The 22,142-nt window shown below is 37.2% G+C and overlaps 1 long non-coding RNA gene across 1 annotated transcript in view; it reads left to right on the forward strand.

Annotated features, from left to right (window-relative positions):
- The first annotated feature begins 421 nt into the window (after window positions 1-421).
- Window positions 422-22,142, forward strand: part of LOC141373239 (uncharacterized) — a 166,893-nt gene continuing 145,172 nt past the window's right edge. The window contains exon 1 of the long non-coding RNA XR_012378975.1: window positions 422-551. This is a non-coding gene — a long non-coding RNA (uncharacterized lncRNA). The remainder of the gene's footprint in view (window positions 552-22,142) is intronic.

Genomic DNA, 22,142 nt, shown 5'->3' on the forward strand with positions numbered 1-22,142 from the left:
GGACAAATTGTCTAACTTGGTAGCCCCTGGTTTTTGCATCTGTAAAATGGATAATGATACCTCACAAAGTGGGTGTGAGAGTTTGGTAAGATAATTATAAGATTATTATAAAATTTGCTTGGCACAGTTCTTGATACATAGTAAGTATTGTGAAGTTCATTCAAAGAAGAAAATTATCTTTTTACCTTTTTATTTTTTAAGAAATGTGACAAGCAGTGTCGATGACTGAAGGGTCCTTCTCAGAAATAATTTGTCTTTAATTCCTCACCCTTCAGACCAATTTAGAGGACATCAACAAAAGTGGCATAATAGTATGAGACATAGAAATGTTGATTGGAAATGTAACACTGAATGATCGTTTCATGTAGCCCAAAATTTATACCGCATGATTTTTAAATTTTATAGGAATATTAACAAACACATTTGAAATCTTGAAAGAACAATGTATGAAATACCTATGGAAGCATATGGTAATGAGTCAAAAGAATGAGAGTAGTTCAATGGGTCCTGACACATCTGTGTTTATTAAAGAAAAGGAATGACCACACAAGGTAAGAAATGTTGATGTTTCTTTCTAAATGCATGGAGAACTTTCTAAATGTTTAAAGTTTAGAATGTGTTGTATCACTAGGATTGGCTACTTTTTTTTTCTTTTTATTTTAAAGATTTTATTTATTTGACAGAGAGAGACACAGTGAGAGAGGGAACACAAGCAGGGGGAGTGGGAGAGGGAGAAGCAGGCTTCCTGGCGAGCCGGGAGCCCGATGTGGGGCTCGATGTGGGGCTCGGTCCCAGGACCCTGGGATCATGACCTGAGCCGAAGGCAGATGCTTAACGACTGAGCCACCCAGGAGCCCCAGGATTGGCTACTTTAAAATCTAAACTGATCCCTTCAACATCATCTACAGAGCCCCTCCCTGAATTCTAGCCATATTAGCTATTTGCCATGGCTCTTCCACACTAATCTTCACCCCCAAGTATCTGTGGAAACTCCCATCCATTCTTTTGAGATCCTTCCTGGAATCCTTAGCTGATCTATTCTCATCATTCCTGGTAGAACGCCATATAAATTGTCTCTTATACCTTGCACATGCCCCTATTTTAGTAGTAATATTAATAATAGCTACAACTGTTTTGCAGACTTATTATGTGCTAGGCATTGCATTCAGGATTTCACATATTTTCTCATATTTCCTTGCAAGAATCCTATAAGAGCAACCTGAAAGAGCTAAAGTGACCCATTCTGGATAGTTATAATCTTATAAACAGCACTGACCTTTTCTGCAGGGTGTAAGAAGAATGCTTGAGTCAAATCTATATACTGCAGGTATAGGAAGACACTTATGCACATATAACTTATGTAAATGATGTACTTAGGAACAAAGTATAGTCCCTGGTCATGAGGAACTTGTATTCTAGGAAGAAGTCCAGACAAATGAACAACTGTTAGGTTGAAATGTGAAAATTGTCCTTTTTGTGGATCAAAACTGGTCAAATATGAACCATTTCTTATGATTTGACTTCACATTATATGATAATTCAGGGTGCAGGAGCATTGAATGTTTGCTTTAGGAACCTAATGAAAATAAGACTAAGAGAAATGTTTGTATGCAATTGTCTATTTTAGAAGTGTATATGAATTTAGTATTAGCAAAGATTTAAGTGTTATGATACCTATTATTTATTTTAAGGGAGGAATATAAAACTCTGAAACCATAGTGTTTATTTTATATAACAATAGAAAATGGGAAAAAAATGATCCATGTCAAATGTTTTTGTTACAAAAGATTTGTAGGTTGAAATCATCATTTGATTTTCATATTTGTTCCTAATATGCTACATATTGAGTTTTAGTGAATTCTAAAGGAATAGTAGTTTTCAAAGACTATTATTTTATATACACATAAAATTTACATGTATATTTTAAATTTAAAATATATTTTAAATTTTTAAAATTTAAGGGGGACAGTAGCCATAAGAATTTCTGTTCTTCCATGGGTAAAAAGGTAAGTTTAAGCATTCAAAAGTAAGATATTGTGACTAATATATTTTATGAGCATATTTTTTCCACATAGCTTTATTAAAAGATCTTTAATTTAGCTTTATTAAGCTTCTTAGATAAGAAGACAGTGGTAAGAAGCGAAATGAATTGCTCTTTATCTAACACAGTTGAAATAAAATTTGACCAGGGCAATAGCAGAATATCTATGTGAAATATTGAATGTTAATAAAACAGTAGGAGATAAATAGAATTTCCAGAGGTTAAAATGGTACAAACATAGTAATATTCTAAGCCTTTCAAAATCACATCAATGCTGAGGGTGAATATTCTATAATAGATGAGATTTTGCTCATAAACTTAAAAACCATAGCTCTGTATTTGATAGTATAACCATAGTGTCCAGCACTGGCTTATTCAGAAAAAGTGCTCAGCCAGTAGTTGTTGCATGAATAAATTAACAAATGAAATATATCAAAGCCTGGACTTTTAAATCCAATGATTAATCTTTTTAAAAATCAGAAAATCTTTGCAGGCATGAAGGCATTTGTTATATTTGTGGAAACAAGTCAGTGAAGATGAAAATTCTTGTTAGAGGAAGGAATAAAAAAAAGAAAAAGAGTCTAAGATTAAATGCTTAGTTTTATTCATTCCAGTGCACATTAATGAGTATGATCAGATTCATGTTAAAGACTGCACATTTTATTAGATTATTAAAAAGTTGACAAATAGTTCTTTAATCTCTTATAATTCATGGATATGCTAAGAAAATAATATTTGAGGGAAAAACAGGCAACTTCTCAGGTTTTAACTATAGCAGACTAACCAGAGTTGTAGGGAGAGTCAGAGGCTCAATGGGATGAGACTGAAAAGAACTTGGCCTCACTTCATCTTTTGATTAACTTTGTGATCTTGGGCCAGTGGCTTAAAACCTAGACTCTCAGCTGCTTCCTGACTCCCTTAATCCAAATGTTGCAAAGGTAAGGGTTACATACATTTTTACATATTATATTTACCATAAGAAGAGTAATTCTTTACTAAACTAGGTGCATGGAAGAGAAGTGAAATTCAGAGTTGACTAAGAAGGTGCCTAAGAAAATGGTAGAGTTCTAGGTGTGCCTTGTACAAAATTTGTAATTGTTTCTAGACCAGAAGGCCTCAGTCACAGTGTAATTGTGGGAACACAGCAGCAGACCTGTTGAAAGAAGATAAACAGCAGGAAGGAGAAGGGGTTTGTCATAATACAGCTCTGAGGCTAGCCCTTCCAGAAGTTGACATCACATGGAATCATAAGATTAAGTTTGGCAATTTATAGAGGAGACTGGGTTTTGAACCAGGCTTTTGTCAATATCAAAAGGATGGGGCCACAGGATGTGACCTAGGGCCTATAACAGATGTTAATACTGTGGTTCCAAAATATCCAGGAATTTTTCAAAGATATGAAATTCATGGACCTCGCCCTTCAGTAAGAGGAGCGGCAAGATCCAGGTAGCGGGTCAGGCACCAGCCAAATATGGGTTGAGGATGTTTAACTGTCCCATTTATGTTGGGTTTGGTCATATGAGTTATTTTGATCTATGAAAGTTTAGCAGACAGGCACAAGCAGAGCTTTAAAAGTTCTTGCCCCATTTTGTCCTCTACCGATCCCCCAGAAGATCCCTGGTAGTGCTAGGTTATCAGTCTGTCCCTTAGATTGAACATCTGCAGTGCAGATCTGAGTCCAATCCATAGCTTGAGCCGGGCTTTTCAGCCAGCTGAGCCCACCCCAAGTCAGCAGAACCACAGTTGACCTTCATCCCTATGCTTTTGGGAATACATCCCTGCGGCTATAAACCATTGAATACTGGATGGTCTTTTTTTGCAGCATATTATCACAATTACCAAAGAGTGTGTGTATGTGTGTGTTTGATTTCCTCTCAAAATCTTTAACCTTATCCCTGAGTATTAATACTTATTAATATGAATTTTTCTAATAATTTTTCGTTATCACCTGTTCAGTGTGTGGCTTTCTCAATCCCAGTTCACCTGGCAAAAACACCAGGGGAAAAGGTTTTAGTTTAATTCCCCTTTAGTTAGTCCTCTTGCTATTTCTAAAAGATTTCATCAAAATACGAATGTACTTATTTACTCTACAAATCCCACATGTAATTAGCTCATGCATTTGCTTTTTGGAGAAAAGGACCAGTCAGCCCACGTGTTTTAGTAAAAGCACCTGAGGAATTTGTTTTCTTAAGAACATTTGCTGAACAATCTTTCAAGTAATTTTTGCCCAGAAGATATTTTCACATTTTTATAGCACTATAGGAAGCAATTATATTCTGTAGGAAAAGGTGGTAATCAAAACTGTTCAGTATAATACATAAAGCCTAGCCAACATGTGGATCCTTGGCACATATCTGAACTTGATATGCTGATGTGTTTTTCTTTGTTTGTTTATTTTAGCAGGACTGTTTCTGAATTGGAAAATTTTATTAAAAACATGGATAATTTCTTAGTGAGGGTGAGAAAAGATGAATTTTAAATTGATTTGTCAGTTCTTTCTGTAAATTAAACGTCTACCCATGGTGGAATTTTAAAATCTTTTAACATTAAGTTAGTTAACTGTACTGGCTTTTTTATATCAATGCTGTGAAATTTTTTTTCTAATTTCCAGTATATATCTTAAGGTGATTGTCATTTATGTATTTGATCCTTATTGTATCTAAAATTTGTATTTTTCTAAAGAATTTTTTTCATTTTAAATAATATTGTAATCAAACTACTCTCCTTTTACTACTAAGAAAATATAATCAATAAGGCAAAATATTGCATAGAAATAATAATGATAAAAAATAAAACAGTTATTGAGAGCCTACTATGTATTACATATTCTAAGAGTTTTACACATATTAACTCAATTATCCTTCATAATACTAGATAGGTGCTATTATTATCCCTATCTTTTAGATAAGAAAAATAAGGTACAGAGAGTTTAATTAACTTTTCAATGTCACACAAAAAGTAAGTAATAAAAGCAAGATTCCAACCCAGGCAATCAGGTTTTAGAGCTTGGATTCTTAACCATTTATATTAGTCAATTACTAATGTGATAACTTTAAAGATTGTGCTAATTACAATGTTCCTTGGTCATAATTTCTCATTCAAGTCCCTGGAGCTCCTAAAATTCATCTTTAGTAACTAGCAAAGATCATTTTATTGGCATAGTAAAAGGGCAGAATATTGGCAGAAGATGAAATATTATACTTAGAGGTTGGTAACCTAAATCTTAAGATGCTTGGGACTTTAAACCTTACTACTTTTTTCCAGTACCCTGTGGGAGGGAATGATCAGAGAAATGACAGATATTCAATTTTGAATATAGTGGATGAAGTGCTTCAAAATTGGGTACTTTCTTATATTTTAATGATTTATATCAAGCTACCAAAAACTCTTAAAGTTGATGAATGGTACTTGAAGTAACAGGATGGTCAAGTTACAACATCAAGACTAGAAAAAAAATTCTGTAGGCAGAGACCATATGTTCTATGTAATTTTGTAACAATGTGAGAGTAAGTATTGCTTGCATACTTGGTTGATCAAACATTTGTTCTGGCCTCATTACTGTCAGCTATTAGGGGGTTATTCAACATAAACCCCTCCATCTCCATGACTGGCTAGAGAAGCTTTGGTAGTAGTTCCATTTTATGAAATGTGGTGGTTAATGCCATTTTGGAAATGAGTACCTCAGCATGTGAAGCATTTATTGGAAAGGCAGATCTTGGTATATTCCTGAAACTGATTCCATGTTATATAAAGACTTTAATTCAATTCAAAATAATGATGGGACTTATTAGTTTCCTCTTCAGAGCTCCAAAATTCTGCAGAGCAAAATAATGGGATCAGAGAAGTCTATTTATAATCAGGGCTTGATGTGAAATAAAATTGGACATTTTGGACAAAGCAGAATTCCATCAGAGGTTGAACACAACCACAATTATCCTTTTTCAGAGTATTAGAATATTCAGAATATTTTAATTTAAAGCAAAGAAAAATCACAAAACTAGATGCTTAAAGAGTAATCAAGAGCCTATTAAAAAGATAGGTCAGCAAGTTAATAGTGCTGAATAATAATATATATCTCATTATAGATGACCAACTATTTCAGCTTGCTCGGGTTAAAAGTGAGGGCTTTCCTGGGTTGTGAGACTTTTCAGTATATATTATAATGCATAGTAGCCATGAGAATCTCAATGAATAGTCACATGTATTGTATCCTCCCCCCTCCCCTGCCAACATTTTTTCTCTTCTATTGATTGTATGAAATAAAGGAAGAGAATAGTTTTTTTTTTTTAATGTGTGTGGGGTTTTCTGTCTATACTGTGCCTAGTGTTGAGGATAGCTAAGTCCTTACCTTCAAGATACTTATAACCTCAATTAGTTGAAAATTTTGAAAAACTGAAATAAACCAAATGAAGATGCATAATCTATAAAACTTAACACTGAATATGAAATTGCACAATTCTTGCTATCGATGTTTTTTTAAATAATATAATTCCCTCTGGCATTTTTCTATTGACTACTATTGAATAGCCAAGCAGATGACAACCATTTATGTCTTGTCTTTCCACTTACTTTACCTCATAGTCTCAGTGAACTCATTTCATTGACTTGGGGTTTTCCAGATCCAGTTTAAGTCCAACGATATTTTAGCTGTTTTGTTTTAATGAAGTTTTATTCTGCAAAAGATATTCTGGTAGGTTTTTTTGCCAACTTATTTTTAGAGTTTTATCCCCTTGAGTATGATGAATTCTATTACCAAGGAAATAGTTATATTTTTTAGACTCTAATTTATATTAGATAAAATTACTTATAAAATGTTGGGTTTGGAGAAAATACCCACATGCAAACACAGTAGAGGCTGTAGGCATGGCCTTCAGGTGGATGGTGTGAAAAGCTTTCGGCAGATGTGGTGGCTTGGGATGACTATGTGATGGCTTGGGATGACTACAGCAACTGAAACAAAACCCACTGCTCTCAGGCTGCTGTTTTTGTTTGCCCACTTGTTCTTGAATCACTCACTGCCCTCTAAGTGCTGCTGGTATTACTGCTCCATGGTTGATTTTTCATGGGCAGATTGTATCTCAGAATATAAATCAAAGTGCAGGGCATACTTGCCATCAGTTTGCTAATATCCTTGCTTCTTGGCTTTATAAGGTAAAGATAAATTTGATTGTATTCATGACCCCCCCCATAGGGAGTTCTAGCTTTTCCACCCCCACATATATTCTCTTATAATATTTTCCTCCTTTCCTCCTTTCATGAATAAAGTTTACAATGTTTTGAGAAAATACTGTGGAACTTCCTAAAGTTTCCTATGGATTTTATAAGGAAATTAAATGGTTTTCATTTTTACTACTTGTTAAGTATTCTCCCTGGGGAATTCAGAGATCTACCAATACATTACACCTAGGCTAAAATTGTACCTTTTAAAAGCAATTAAGGGTGATGTAGATGATGAAAGTAATAACCTTAGTTTATTGAAAGCTTACTATCACCCGTTGTTCAAAGCATTTCACATACATTATTTTAATTAATTGTAACAGCATTACTATCGTTATCATTTCTACTTTGCAAATGATGACACTGAGGCTTGCCAGTTTAAAGGACTCTCTCAAGTTCACCCACCTAGGCCTGCTTCAAAGCCTAGATGGAGATAAAGGAGCCTCTGCAACCATCTCCCAAACACAGGGACACGGATATGGGAGGAACAGCTCTTATTTAGGAGGGCTGCTGGGAAGGAAAGCCTTGTAGGTTGCATATTAGCCCAGAAGGTGAAAGCAACATTCACTAAAGTGTAATGCTGACCATAGAATGAACACTCCTAAGTGTATGAAGGAAAGTTTTGAGAAGAAGAAAGGTGGGAAGTTGATCAAGGGGGTGGGGAGAGAGCCCAGAGTACGTTGCGGACGTGGGTACTGCTGGAGGGGATTGCTTGTATGGCGACTGAGGATATCAGGACTCTGGAGCAAGGTGTATTTAGCCGGCCGTGAGTTTTCCAAGAGGAAAGTGTAGTGGAAGTGAATGGGGAGAACAAAATACTCTCCGGGGTTAGCTTCAGCCTGATGTGTGCTGCTGGATCTTACATTCTAAAGTAGTGGTCAGAGGCCCAAATTTTAGTGCTGATGCCGAATGGAGGAGGGCCTAGTAATCCGAATCCGGGCCTCCGAAAGCAGAGGACCACAGCTCAAGTTTTGTAAAGCCTCATTGCAGCATGTTTGTCTGGGTGGTGATGTGTTTTCATGGGATTGCATGGTCCTTGTCGTGTGCTGGGGATTGTACTTCACTAGGGATAAAGAGTTCTCTTTGTGGGATGAGGAGCCATTGAAGGCAAAAGAAAGAAATTTTTCACAGTTCGAGCAAGGGAAGGTGGATGACTGGGAAAAAATAATTTTGACTTGCCACTGTAGTATTAGCAACTTTACATATATATTTTATTTTAATCTTGAAACAATATATTGGCTTGATAATATTATTTTATAACAAAGAATAAAACTTGGGGCTTGGATAGATTTTTTAAAAAATAGCCCAAGGTCATATAAATAGTAAGTGGATCTGGGATTAAAATCCAGCTCATCTGACTTCAAGTATTTTACTTTTTACATTATAGCACATGGCAAAGGCAGTTTTAGTCATAGACTGTCTATTGCCTGAATCTGCTAAACATAAACCTATTCATTTCTGAATTTTGTCGCTGGTCCAGACCTTTGCCAAGACACATAAACAACATCTATGCTCTATAGTGTTTTTCATTCCTGAAGTTTGTCTCCATCTTCTATGAAATCCCAGGTTTTATATTTATAGCCAGCTTTCATTCAGGATTTTCCTTTATCAGTAATAGATAGATGGAAGAGAGCTTAAGTGGTGGGAGTGAAGTGAAAGTTCATTTACTTTGGGGGAAGATCTTGACTTTTCTTTACTCAGAGATAAATTGGGAAACCTCTGCTATCATCTCTGCTCTGACTTGAGAAGCACATCGTAAGTCCCACCCACCCAAGTCGTCAGCACAGCCTGCGCTAAGGCCAAGCCCTTTCAATTAGAAGCAATAAACAAGGAGACAAAAAAGTTTCAAGTATTATCCCACTGCACCGAGACCGTACAATCATTGCTGCACTGTGGTAGTGGTTTCTACATGGACCTGGCATAGCACTTTCCATACCACATTATAAATCTGTTTCATCCTCAGTAGAAAGTAACTAAAGGAGGAGCACGGTTTTCATCCCTGTGCATTCCTAATATTTTTACAAGTACCTAGTAAGTCTTTGTTGAACAGTCAGCTCAAAAGCGACTAGTTTGCTGGGGAAGTTAGGCCTGCCTGAAGGCTCTGTCACCTCTAGGCACTTGACTCCAATGAGAGGTGATCAGTTCCTAATCAGAGATGTTAAAGCATGGGCAGGAAGAGATGTTGGCAAAACATGTTGTAGACATTGTGAAGTTCCTTTTTCAGCCTAGGGTGCTAATTCCAGAGTCTCGGTGTATGTCCCACCTCCGTCATTCTCTGTAATTTTGCATGAAACCCTTGAATAACTGCTCAGTTCTTTGTTTACTACATAGCCAGAGTACAATTAATAATCTGTAAGATTATTTATATTTTAAGAAGTTTTTACTTTTATGAAGCACTCTCTAAACAATGGATATACTTCTTAGAATAAGTGCAGTTTCTTTAGACCTAAGTGTACCTTTAAGACCCAAACCTAGGGCGCCTGGGTGGCTCAGTCGTTAAGCGTCTGCCTTCGGCTCGGGTCATGATCCCAGGGTCCTGGGATCGAGTCCCACATCGGGCTCCCTGCTCGGCGGGAAGCCTGCTTCTCCCTCTCCCACTCCCCCTGCTTGTGTTCCTGCTCTCGCTGTCTCTCTCTGTCAAATCAATAAATAAAATCTTAAAGAAAAAAAAAGACCCAAACCTAAATAACTTAAATCATAATGAACAAATTGTTAACAATAGGGACATTGGAAATCCATCCACTTCAATTTTAATGTCTGATAATATTTTTTTAAAATTTTCATTTCACTGGTAGCACCTACCTCTGAAATGTTATTAGAAACCTTCACACCATATTGTCACTTATGCCTGCTGCATTCTAATGAAAATAAACAATGATGTTTCTTTTGAGACATTCACTCCTAAAGAAAAGTCCTTAGAGATAAGCACATTTAGATGCATAAGACAATTTTCTTTCTGTGTCTTGATAGGCAATGAGCTAGAAAGGAAGTAGAATAGGGGGTGGGGGGCATGAAAAAGGAATGACCCACTCTTCAGTAGGATTTTTATTTTTTTATTCCTGTTTCTGTGTGAAATAGCCCCCTTTGCTCTGGACCTGAGCTGAACTATGATTTAGACTCTCTATTTAGACCACCTGGCTTTGAATCCTGAACTGCCATTTAGTTTCAAGAGTAATCTCAAAAGATATTTAACTCTGTGTGTCAGTTGCCTTGGCATAAAATGGGCCGAATAATTTACCTATCTCACAGGGTTGTTGTGAGGATTCAATTAGAGAATACATGGAAGGTACTTAGGACAGTGCTTGGCACATAGTAGACATTCAGTGAACGTTAACTGTTGTATTCACTGCCATTGTTGTTGTTAACTTGTTTTCTGTTAAGGCCAGAGCAACTCCTCTGCTACTCAGATATTTTTGGAAATAAAATGGCTCAGAATTATTCTGTGCTGAATGGAAACCCCACCAAGTGCTGCTAATTCCATTTGAGTTGTCTGCAACTTCCATTTAGTTCATGTGCTTAGTTCAAACCTTCATCATCACTTAGGCTATGATATTAGTCTCTTGATTGGACCTGAAAGTCCTCATTTCTCTAATTCATCTGCCATGCTGCCATCAAAGACATATTTTGTGTTGCAAGAGTGACCCCTGCTTGAAGCCCACCCTAGCACAGAGTAAGTGTTCAACAAAAATGTTTTTTTTCTTATTTCTGTTTCCCATCTAGTGAAACTACGGGCGGCGTATGGACGAGCAAGCTCTCCAGTATTGGTGACATTCAGGTAGCAGCAGAATTAAATGTGTCAGGGATTCCACAGCAGAGATTTTCACACTGTGTTAGAGATTGAACTGGAAAAATTAAGTTGCTTTCCAGCTCTGAGGATTCAATAATAATATGGCATAAGCTGAGTGTAAGAGAATCATCTATTGTTGTGAAAGAGTCATAGGATTTAGACGTATTTGTGAGATCACATCTAGATGGCCCCCTGGCTCTAGAAATCCATATTAATCTTTGTGTTGGGTGTATGGGATTTTTAGAAATAAACGTTAATGCCTATGGAAATTGGCTTATTATGTTTATAGTTTTATACCTGATGCTTTAGGAAAGTCTTTGTGATTAAATACATTTTTTTCTTTTGAACGGGCTAAAGAGAAAAGAAAATAAAAAAGGGACATTGTTTGATATTTGCATTTTGGTTATTTTGATGTTGTAAAGAAATACCGTAACTAAACCACATGATACTTTCAAATTTTAGTTTTTACATTATTTACTTAAGATGTGAAACATCATTTGAAAAAAAAAAGGAAACAAATATATTGTTGCATCGGCTACACATTGAATTATTATTGTGATAATCAAAATCCTACCTTGTTCATATCTGTACTTGCATAGTTCCTTTGATATGCATAGTTTTTATTGTATGATTAAGGGATTTTTTTGCATTATTGTTCAACCTGGGATTTTGATCTGACCCATCCCTCCACAAACTGGGCTGAGCCCTTTCCTGAGGATGAGGCCCTCATAAGGCTCCCTGCTGTTCACTTAGGAGAGAGGCTGTCCCTCAGACCAGAAGCTTAGGAAGGAGCTAGACCCTTTCTTGCACCAAGGAGGCATCACAACGATTGAGAGGCTGCAGGGTCCTAGAAGTATCCTCCCCACGAGGCAGCCTGGGATCTGGGAAGAAGGAAATGTTGTATGGAGCTTGTGGCTCTGAACTAGCCCTTTGAGCCAAAGATCTGGATGTTATCTTTTCTTTGGGACAGGAATATAGAATGAGCCAGGTTTTTTTTTTTTTTTTTTTTTTTTTAAAGATTTTATTTATTCATGAGAGAGAGAGAGGCAGAGGGAGAAGGAGGCTCCCAAGGAGCAGGGAGCCTGATGCAGGACTTGATCCCAGGACTCTGGGATCATGACCTGAGCCGAAGGCAGACGCTTAACCATCTGAGCCACCCAGGTGCCCTAGAATGGGCCAGGTTTTAAGACCAAGGTAGTTAAAGCAGAATTCAGTGATGACCATAACTTAAATTTCTCTTGTTTTCTTTGATTATTTCCCCCCTTTCTACCTCAGCATATATTAGGCACTGAAGTGTATTTCCCCTCTCCAAATTCCTATGTTGAAGCCCTAATTCCCAGCACCTCAGAGCATGACTTGGAGATGGGACCTATACAAAGGTGACTGAGTTAAAATGAGGCCGTTAGAGTGGGACCTAATTAATCCAACTAGTGTCCTTCTAAGAAGAGGAAATTTGGACCCACAAAGGGATACCAAGGACCAGGGATGTGTGCACGCAGAGCAAAGACCATGTGAGGACACAGAGTGACAGTAACCATCTGCAAGCCAAGGAGAGAGACCTCAGAAGAAACCCAATTTGCCGAAACCTTGATTTGTGCTTCTAACCTCCAGAACTGAGAAATTTCTTTTGTTTAAGCCAGCCAGTCTGTGGTACTTTGTTATGGCAGTCCTAGAAACTAATATAGCATCTCCTAAAGCATCTCTTTGAAGCATCAACTGGGTTTGTCAGTGCTGAAAGGAAGCCACAGAAGGAATACCAAGGGACCGGTGAAATGTGTGACCTGTGCATCTCGTTGCTTTGGCTCACTAGGCATGGGGGTTCTATTTTACTTTTTAATAAAGAAGACAATTCCCCTCTAATCACCAATTATAAACTGAGCTGTGAAAGAAAGGAAAGGTGGAGGATTAAAGTAAATTGTACTGACAAAATCATTCTCCCCTTACATAGTTTTTAAAGACAGTTGTTTAAAATCTATGTGTGATTGAAAAAAATAAAACTGCTTTTGAATTATGGGAAAATGGTTTCTTACCAACTATTATACTTCTGAGAAGTCAGCTTTTCCTTTAGCAGATATTTTTAGAAACCAGGAGTTGAAACAAAGCCATGGTTCTGGCACAGTGAGACCCACGTAAATGCTCATATAATTTAGACACCTATAACCTCCTGGCTGAAACTATTAGGTAAATTATACTATTTAAATACTAATATCCTCAGAATTAGGGAAGAGCTTAAAGCAAAAGGAACAAATTGTGTTTTTAATTTTTGTACTCAGGAAAGTATTACATTTAGTTATTAGAAGAAGGTTTTACAGTATATTTTGTATTTCTATAATACATTTATGGCTTCTATGTATTCTAATATAATTCTCCTTGATTTATTAAACAATAAAATTTTAAAGCATTTGTTTTCATACAAACCTTGGTTTTAAAATTTTTCAATAGTTCATGTTTTTTTTCCCCTGTGACAAAGGAAATACGTAAATATGAAGGAAAATATCACCTATACTTTGTGATATATATTTTTATTGTTTTTCTTTATTTTTTATTTCTGTTTTTTTTTTTTTTGTTTTTAAAAAAAGAGCAAAGTGGGGGGGGGGATGGGCACAGGGAGAGAGAGAGAAAGAGAGAGAGAGAGAGAGAGAGAATCTTAAGCAGGCTCCATGGTCAGCATGGATTCCGATGCAGGGCTCAATCTCACAACCCTGAGATCATGACCTGAGCTGAAATCAAGAGTCAGACACAACTGACTGAGCCACCCAGGCGCTCCTCCTTTGTTATATATTACTTTTCCATTCCTTCACATCAGGAAAAGGACATCCAAGTTCTAGGGGGAAATATTTTTTCATGCTTTGAGGGAAAAGTTTGTTACTGGTTTAGGCTGGCTACACATTGGTGGTTAATGTTGGCATTTCTATCCTAACTGCCTTCCCATTGTATTATTTTTCTATTGCTGCTATAACAAATTATTAGAAACTTAGTGGCTTAAACCAACACAATTTATCCTCTTAAAGTTCTGGAGGTCAGAAGTCTGAATTTGGAATTAATGGGTTAAAATGAAGGTGTCTACCAGTCTGCGTTCCTTCTGAAGGCTGTAGGGGAGGATGTGTTTTCTTGCCTTTTCCAGTTTTCAGAGGCTGCCTGCATTCCTTGGCTCGTGGGTTCTTCCTGCATCTTGAAAGCCCAGCAGTGTAGCACCTTTAAGTTGCTCTCACTCACCCTCACGCACTCCCTGACCTCTGCTTCTGCTGTTAGAGCTCATTCTCTGACTCTTGGCTTCCTCTCATAAGGACCTTATTATTACATTGGACCCAGTGGATGATGCAGGATAATCTTTCATCTCAGGATCCTTTACTTAATCACATAGTTAAAGTCTCTTTTGCCATTTAAGGAACATATTTGCAGGTTCTAGGTATTAGGATGGGGACATCCTGGGGGACCATCATTCTGCCTACCATCCCACACAATCTGAAGCCCTTCTGATTGTGGAATGGATCATTCAGGGCCCAGAAAGAGTGGTTAACTATGTCTGGTATTTAAAAGGTCAAAGTTACAGACTGCGTCTATACAATTGTGGTCAGATTGAATAGGGGTCTCTAGTGGAGAGTTGCTTTTGACATGAAAATGGCCTGAAGGCTGAGACTTGGCACAGGAAATACGGGTTCACAGCCCATTATCCAGAACTCTCAGGACCAGATGTGTTTCAGATTTCTGAACGGTAATGTGGTGTATAACTGTATATTACATAATGTTCCTGGTGGGGGTCTGTAACTAGATTAATTACTATTTCTGCAGTGAAACATGAATATTCATACTGAGATAAAGACTATAAATAGCCTTACATCAGTTCATGTGAAGCTTTTGCCACTTCTTGAATTGCAAAATATTCAGTTTCTAGAGCCTTTTTGATTCTGTATCATTGTGTAGGAAAGACCAAGAATCAGAAAACACATACACATATGCACATGTATACACATATACACAAAAGTCTTTCATATCATTGGCTGTCTAGTGAAGATTGGGTTGAAAGTTGTATATGGAAATAAACCAGAAAAAAGGCAGGGTCAAATATATTCAAAAGTGTAGTAAGGTATTCTATCATAGATTAAACTTTCCTTCTTGAACAAAAAAGAGCTGCTCTTGTATATAGAAAACAAATAAAGGTGATTAAACCATTAGAATTTTTCCTTGGAGCAGATCTCTTAGTCATGCCAATATATATACATGGTATGAACTCTATCCTTGAGGTTTGGGAAGAGACTTTTTTCTAGACCATGGACACTGGCTCCTCCATGTGTTATTACAGATCTGGCAGGGGTAAGGGAGATCCATCACTATGTTTTAGGGAGGTCCAAACAAGTCCCAACATAAGGGAGCACAATAGTGTTCCTGATGGTGTTACTGTGAGCAAAGAGAAAGGTTGGACCTAGTCCTGACTAGGTTAATGGGCTGGTCCTGACTCTGAGATGAGGGAGAGTAGTGGCCTTAAGTGTGTGAGGTGCTGGGTACTAAAAAGCTAGTCTGACTCATTCCCCTAAATTTTGCCTTGAGTCTAGGAAGTGGCTAAGTGTGCAAATTGAAAGAACTGGTCTTTTGGGGCGCAGGGATCCTCAAGTATGGAACCTTAGTTTAATATAGAAAAAACTGCTCTCTGTATTAGTAAGGAAAGCTAAGCCATACAGAAGTAACAAACAGCCCCCAAGTCTCAAAGCAATAAAATAATCCCCCCACCCTTATTCTCCCTCTGTGTCTGTATGCTCCCTGGCATTAGGATCATCTTGGAAGAAAGAGAGCTCTGAGGGCATCACACTGGCAATCTTCCCTAGAACTGATACATGTCCTTTCTGCTCCCACCCCATTGATCAAAAGTAATCAGGTAGTGCCCCCAAACAACAAGGGGTCTACCATGCACTCAGAAGGCAGCAGAACCAGAAATATTTGGCAAACTATGCTAATGACTGTGATTACCTCTGAAGAATGGATGTTACTCTGTAGCAGCAAGAATGGAATACCGACGCTCAGTCTTTAGGTCACAGAGATTTTAGAGTTAGTTTTATTAGCAAGAGTGTACCATCTCTCCACAACCCATGCTTCTCTGGGGGAAAGATAAACCTCTGCTGCTTCTCCACAACTCTTACCCCACAGTGGCTCAGTTCCATGGTACCATTTCTTCACCAAATGAGCAATCTGGAGATAGAAACTTATTCTGATCTCTGCTGCAGCGTAGCTTCATACAGGGTAGCCTAATCTGGAAATCATAAGTTTTTACCCCAAGGGTCAAATATTTTAAGAAGAGTCTTTTCCATTGACTGGGGGGTGGGAGGATGGAACCTGATTGTCCTCATTTATGGAGTAGAGTGCTTTGTTGAGCAGTCATGCTTTAGATGTAACTCAAAACACAAGCTTCTGTTTAGTAGCCATTCCCCTCCGATGCATACAGTGCACTAGACTGTTTCCCTTCTCTGAGGCTTCATCACTACCATCTGTCCTTTCCACCCGCCGCGTCCACACACACTTGCACATTCTAGTAAATCTGCAGTACATGGGAATCCCTGGATGTAAAAAGAGACAATTGGGGTTTATACTTACCTCAGTGCTGGAGCCTTGCCCCCAGGGATGTGAACATGGTCCCTTTTTTGCACCTCAAACTGTAAATTACACAATCAGAAGTTCAAGCAAACTTCCCCTCTTCTCATTTACAAATAAGCACTGACATTTGCTTGACTGTCTTGAGTGGTATTAGAATTGCCCATATTTTGTTCTCCCTTTTAACTGCTGAATATGGATGCCACGGAATTGGCTTGTAACAAGCAATAGCAACATGTAAAGGATTATTGCTTGCAAATGTGTTAACTTAAAACAGTCTATTGCACATGCAAGGAAATATTATATTTATGAGCTGTGCAGTGTTCCAAGTTTATTTAACAGTAAGAGTCTGTGTGGTTGGAGTCAAATGTTAAGTGGTTAAATAAAGTATGCATTATTGGCTCACCATATCCAATTGGTATTGATTAATGCATTGCTACTGAATATTTTCCTCTTACAGATGTTCACAAAATATCTTCTTTTCTGTTATCACCATCCTTGTATTATAATCTGCAGGTGAGAAATTCTTTTCTTCCTACAGTGCAATTGTGTAAAGTGCTTCATCTCACTCTGGTAAGACAAATGAGGACTTTTTAGAGATGATTGCTGTAAATGCCACATTATACTATCTGCTGTTTCCATGATTTTGGCATTAAGTAGGATGAATAAATAACTTAGTTTTCAGTCACTCATTTCTTTTGCAGCTCGTCATCTGGCATGCCACGTTTTCAATTTACTGAATTTTATTCTACAAATGCATTTGTGTTGCAATGATTATTTAATATCATAGCAGGAATATTAATGGTCCGGTGGGCAAGAGACTTGAAGTTGAGTTCTAGTTCCATTACTAAGTATTTGTAATACTTGTCAGTTCCCTTACTAAGTATTTGTAATACTTGCTCTGTGAGCCCTGTTTTTAGGTATAAAATCAATATCTTAATTCTAAGTTTCACTTTAGTTTGAAAATGATCTGATTTGATACATTCATTATCAATTAAAGATACTAGGAGGTTAGAGGTTACTATAAGTTGGAATCTGACCTTTAGTCATTCAAAATTTTTGTTTTCTGTCAACACTGAGATTAATACTTCATTTAGATAACAGACATCTCATAATCTTGTTTATAGATTCATATGCACAGTATAATACAATATAGTATATAATTTTCATGTAATATATGTTTAGTAATATGTAATAGATTTATGTGTGTATATACAAATTTTTGTTTACTTTTTACATGTAAACATACATTTTGTTTCTCCTCTATTTATACTAATATATGGAAATTTGAATTAATGATTTATTAGATTAGGGAAAAGGACAAACTGAAAAGAGGTTACTCATTCACTGTAGAAAAAAAAATTGTTTTTAAAGATTTTATTTATTTATTTGAGAGAGAGAGAGAGTGAGTACAGAGGGAGAAGCAGACTCCCCACTGAGCAGAGAGCCTGAGGTAGGGCTCAATCCCAGGACCCCAGGATCATGACCAGAACTGAAGGCAGATGCTTAATCGACTGAGCCACCCAGGCACCCCCCAAAACACTTTTTTAAACTTAAACTTATTTTTTAAAGGATACTGAATTGTTTGCCCACAAATCATTAGCTCTTTAACACCGAAACTTGGAGGAGGGGCTTCCAAGAAAATTTAACTTTGAAGTGTTGGGGGTCATTCTCCAATGAAGTCTAGCCAGATTTGAAAGAAGGGGTGGCTCAGTCAATTAAGCATCTGCCTTCCACTCAGGTTATGGTCCCAGGATCCTGAGATGGAACCCATGGCGGGCCTCCTGCTCAGCAGAGAGTCTGATTCTCTCTCTCCCTCTGCCCCTCCACCCTGCTCATGCTCTCTCTCTTGCTCACTCTCTTTCAAATAAATAAATAAAATCTTAAAAAAAAAAGAGGGGATGAAGATTTATAGCACTCTCCTCAATTACTTAGAGGATTATTATGTAAAACAATAAGTTTATTCTGTGGCTCTAGAGGAGAGAAAAGGGCCAATCACTGTTCTTTTCACTGAGAAATATTTATAGAGTATCTTCTCGGTGAGTTACTGTGGATACTTACTAAATGCTCACTGTACCTGAAAGTTAGGATAGGGTGATTCGTGTTACAGTGTGAAGAATGATAATTTTTGCATCCCTAAAAGGGCAGTGAGGTATCCATCACAGGCAGTATTTTGGAAGAGAATGGATTAAAATTTATAGTAGGAAGGGAAAAATGAAGGGGGGGAAATTGGAGGGGGAGGCGAACCATGAAAGACTATGGACTCTGAGAAACAAACTGAGGGTTCTAGAGGGGAGGGGTTGGGGGCTGGGTTAACCTGGTGATGGGTATTAAAGAGGGCACGTACTGCATGGAGCACTGGGTGTTATATGCAAACAATGAGTCATGGAACACTGCATCAAAAACTAATGATGTATAGTGATTAACATAACATAACAAAATAAAATTAAAAAAAAATTTAAGGGTATTATACTTAGGAATTCTTGCCTCGTGAAGGAGGAGGGACTAGTTAATTATTGAGTCCTTTGATCTGATCCTGTGAAGCTCCTGTGAGAGTAAGAGGGATTTAATTTGATTTACAGTTCAAAGAATGCCTTTTCCTTGAATACTTCAGGTAGGCATTTGCTGAAGTAAGCTGAGGTAAAGTAGCATACCTTCTTTTCTCATAGAAAAAAGAACTCTTAAAAAAATTACAATTGGCCTGGGAGAAAAGGTAAAAGGAGTCTCAATTGTGGAATGCCACCCTGAGGCCTCTTTGGCCTGTACTAAGAGGTTCTGTGATAACAATATCAGGAATATGCAAATAATGAGACCAAAAACAGCTCCTCAGGTTTTGCTAAGTAGTTTTTATGCTTTAATAAAATGTCTAAATGTTCTACATCTGTTTTACTTTTTTGAAACATTGGACAAGAAACATTCGGAGGAGGACCCATACTTAATACAATTTTTTCCATTCACAGTAGTAAAATATTTGTTACTTAGATACTAAGTACTTGTATTGATTATAGCTATCCTAAAATTCTGCTCAAATATAGTACTAATACAGGTTTTCATTTATCTTTTCTGATCTTCATCTGAACCTCATTCCCTGGTATCCATGCAAACTGTGGATAATACCCATCCCATGACATTATCATAAGGAGTAAATTGTATGATAGTTTATTAGTGCACAGTTCTAGATAAAATGATTTTTGTCTTTAGTAATTTTTGTTAGTAGCATTTTAGCATTATATCAACCCAAGTTGCCAATTGCTGCTTACTGTTTAAATCAAATTCTTTGGAACACACATGGATGTATAGTTTTGACTATAGCTTCCCACCAGAAAAATTCTCTCTCTCAGACACAAATCCACTAATTACATTCATGGTAGTCCCATAAAAGGAAGCTATGCATCATAGGTAAGAACTAATGTATGTGGATAGGTGACCAATGTAGAAATTTTTTATCAATAACTGATAACGGAATCTGAGGTATGGAGGGATGATGGTAAAGAGCTTCGATTCTGGAATAAAACAGACAGGTTTGAATCCAAGCTCTGCCATTTATAAATAACGATAGGCATGTTACTTAATTCCTTGAGTCTGTTCCCTCATTTGTAAAATGGCAAAATGACAAACAATTTCTTCATAGTTTTCTGGGGAATCAAATGAGAGGATACTTGTAACTTGCTTGTCGCTTGCATCATGTCATTACAAATAATGATAGAACATAAACTTGTTCACAATCACAGTTATAAATCTAATGGACTAGGATTGAATCTCAGCTCCAAAATTCAGAGGTACAAGAAATATAATATCTAAATATCTATTTTCTAAAAAAAAAAAATCCTGAAATCGAACCATGGTCTTTTCTATAAGGGTAGAAGATCTCCTACCCTAGATTTTCATTCCTTGCTCACTAAAGTCTAAAAGGCATTAGCTATGCCAGGACTGTGGAAAGACATTCTTTGATCATAAAATCCTATATCTACCCAGGTTACCATTACTATGTTACTTTGGCCCTTTGGTTTCAGTCACTATCTCTGTGACTTCTATGCAGATTTTGGAACACAGGATACGTGAATGTGTCAGTGGTTCTATCCATCTATGGTTCATATAGCCATTTCCTCTCTTGGGTCTGGCCTTGAAGTCCCCCTTGGCTGTTTCAGCATACGGCTCTTGTTGTGGACCCACAGCCATTTCTGATCCTTTTTTCCTTTCCACCTCCTTTCTCTCATGAGAGGGATGTTTCTTTGAGTCAGATAGGGTTGGGAATGTCTCACCTATGTTTATTTTGTACAAAATAAATATGCTTCTGCATTCAGCTATATCTACATTCCAAATTCCTAAAACATCTAAATTGTCATAGGGTGTAAGGTTTTTGGAAAATAAAATCTAGAAAAACTATCAAGCAGATTTCTAGTTCTCTGTATTTAAAGATAAGAGTAAGGAAGCAGAAGCAGGAAACTACCAGGAGAAAAGGAGTGTTATTAGTTGATTATCAAAAATTTTAACCTTGTACTTCCAACTTGATATTTATTAGCATTATTCAAAATTCCATTTTCCTAAATGCTCCACAAATTCTAGGTCTTTTATTTACTGAGGACTCAGCTAATTTTTGTGGGAGGAGTTGCAAAAGCAGATGGTTCTGCTACTAAAGAATTTATAGACTTTGATGGGGGAAATAAAATATATATACACAAAACTTTGACATAAATATGAATTAAAAAATTATAAATTGGGGGCACCTGGGTGGCTCAGTTGGTTAAGCATCTGACTTGGCTCAGGTCATGCTCTCAGGGTGGTAAGATCGAACTCCCGTTGGGCTCCACACTGAGTGTGGAGACTGCTTAAGATTCTCTCTCCCTCTTCCTTTGCCTCCTCCTCCCCACTCTCATATGTGCACATGCGATCTCTCTCTCTCTCTAAAAGAAGAAAAACAACTGTGAATTGAACAAGAGGTGCTGTCCAGGGATTTCCTTATGGGAAGAGGGGAAAGTGGTCTATATAGTTGGATAAAAGTTTCCTGAAGATTCTGCTTTGCACTTTTCTTCATTTTGCAATTACTGCATAGGAGGCTAAGTTGGATTTCACCAAGTATTAATAAGATGATAGACAGTTTGTAAAAATAAGGACTATCTGATTGAGATATTTGAGCAAAATGACAAAAAGTTATAATTTAGCTAGAATCACCTGACACTAGTGCCCACTCAGGATCTAATGAAAGAGGAAGATGCCAGGCTTAGAGAGGAAGGAATTGCAGACAATTATAAATGTGAGGTGAATGAAGGATGGACCTGGGAGATGTAACCAAGACTAAGGAGAAGAAACCTATGGGATAATCGTCAGAGCCAGTGTCTCTATAATTGTGCGGTAAACACTGTTCTGAGCACTTCTCTCATATTCACTCACTGAATCCACATAACTCTCTAAGGTAAATACTCCTCTCCTCATTTCTTTCTTTCTTTCTTTCTTTCTTTCTTTCTTTCTTTCTTTCTTTCTTTCTTTCTTTCTTTCTTTCTTTCTTTTTTCTTT

This window comes from Callorhinus ursinus, unplaced genomic scaffold, assembly GCF_003265705.2.
Source record: "Callorhinus ursinus isolate GAN/ISIS: 27379988/994484 unplaced genomic scaffold, GSC_fseal_2.0 scaffold8, whole genome shotgun sequence".
NCBI classification, from domain to species: Eukaryota; Metazoa; Chordata; class Mammalia; order Carnivora; family Otariidae; genus Callorhinus; species Callorhinus ursinus.